Source organism: Eupeodes corollae, chromosome 3 (genome assembly GCF_945859685.1).
Source record: "Eupeodes corollae chromosome 3, idEupCoro1.1, whole genome shotgun sequence".
Lineage (NCBI taxonomy): Eukaryota > Metazoa > Arthropoda > Insecta > Diptera > Syrphidae > Eupeodes > Eupeodes corollae.
The window spans coordinates 16,593,059-16,595,309 of NC_079149.1; positions in this window are offsets into that span (position 1 = coordinate 16,593,059).

Below are 2,251 nucleotides of genomic sequence, written 5' to 3' on the forward strand. Positions count from 1 at the left end.
AAACTAAAAACAGCGAATTTTCTTTCTGCGTACTTCCATACTGTTTTGAACAAGCCAGCTGTTTTGGCACTAAGTGAGACCCAAGTAGGTGAGGAGTCCGATCCTGCTGAATTTTTTATTCGTGGGTACAGCATGGTGCCTTTATTCTTTTCCCATCATGGCCTTGCCATTTATATTAGGAATGATATTGCTTATCAGTTTTTACCTCAATATGATCTTTGCACCAATTCCTTCTTTAATTTCATGTGGTTTGAATTTTCCATAAATAAACAAATCATTTACTATTGCTTCCTTTATCGAAGCCTAAATTTGGGCGTAACAACTTCTCGTGAATTTGGTGCTTTGTCAAGCAGAAAACACTCTTGACTGGTTTCTTAGCTCTGACCCTATAAGTGTTCTATCTCTCTCTCCAGCTAAAGAAAGAGCTCCTAAGAGATCTGCTTGGCAATACGAGAAAGACAACTGAGGCGGCCAAATAATTACTTCAGGATCCTTAACTGGTCACTATGCCTCCTCGATAAAGACTTTGACGCCAGCGCTGATATGATCACAAGTTTGATTCTTCTGGGAATGAGAACTTTTATCCCGAATGGGGTTAAAAGCATCAGACCTAAGAAAAACGCATGGTTTGATGCGAGCTGTAAAGAGGTTATTAGGGTCAAGAAGGTAAGTTTCCGTTGTTTCCAATCCAACTGAGGAAAACCAGAATAACGCCCATATTTGACTGACCAAATTTGTATGACCAAAAATTACGGCAGCAAATACTGCAATGTCCCAAAGGCAGTAAAAATGTTTAGTCATTTGTTAACATTATGAGGAATTCTTCCTCTTCCTCGGTTTCTTAGCTTGTTGTCAATGACACTCCATTTGATAGCTCTTAAGAGAAAGCAAATCTCTTTGCTTGGCAGTTCGACGCCAATTCAACGCTACCAGTGAGTGTTATGACTCCACCTGTATTTGAGCGAGTTATTGATTCTATGAGACCAATCTTTTTTCGCACTCATACTGTGGCAAGAGTTCTTGAAGATCTCAACATTCATAAATCCGCTAGTCCAGATGGTATCCCAGCTATTGTTCTAAAGAGGTGTTCTTCAACGCTGGCAAAACCACTGCGTAAGCTTTTTCATCTGTCCAACTCCTTAGGTCTCGTTTCAATCCAAAAAAAAGGCCGATTGCACTTACGTCCCTTCTTTTCAAGGTCATGGAAATGCTGATTAATTATCAGCTCAAGAAATATCTTAAAGATCAAAAGGTTCTTAATGACCCACAATACGGTTTCGCAGCAATAGGTCCACTGGTCATCTCATGGTTCATCTCACCGAACAGTGGAGCAAATCCTTACATCGTTTTGGAGAAAGTAAGATTATTGCAATTGATATTTCAAAAGCATTTGATAGGGTTTGGCATCAGGCTCTTTTATTCGGTTTTCACGAATACCTCCTTCATTGCATTAGTAATTGCCTTTCGAATCGTTTAATACAAGTAGTTTTGGATGAGTTGAAGTCTGAAAACCACAAAATAAATGCTGGTGTGTCCCAGGGCTCCGTTTATTTCCAACAATCTTTCTCATTTTTATAAATGATATCCTGTCTGCAACTTCAAATCCAATACATTGTTTCGCTGACGATAGTATTCTTAGCTTTCCATATTCGTTTTCAGATTCACACTCCTGTTCTTCGGATGTGGAAATGCAACTACAAAATATGAAAAGCTAATTAAATTCTGACCTAAACAGCATTGTACAATGGGGAATAAGAAACCGTGTGGAATTTAATGCTTCGAAAACGCAATGCTGTCTTGTATCATTAAAGCGTGATATACCCTCCTTGCCATTATCACTGCATGGCACTTGCATCGAGGAGACTGAACATCTCGATATTCTCGGTATGTGGACCACACACCACCTCTTGTGTAATGATCACTTACGTCATGTTGCTAAAAATGCCGCAAGATGTTTGGGTTTTCTAAGACGATGCAAGAAGTTTTTTCCCCCTCTGATCTGGCTGTTATTTACAAGACTTATATACGTCCTGAGCTTGAGTATAACTGCCCCATCCTGTAACTTACTTAAGCCTCTTAGACGGTATTGAACGTAGAGCATTTAGATTAATTGGGAATAGTACCATCATAGGATCATTTACGTCGCTCGGACATTGTCGTAAAGTTTCCTGTCTCAACCTCTTTTACCGTTATTTTAACGGTTTATGCTCTAGAAAAATAGCCAGCTGCATTCCTCTCCTTTAACAGTTTA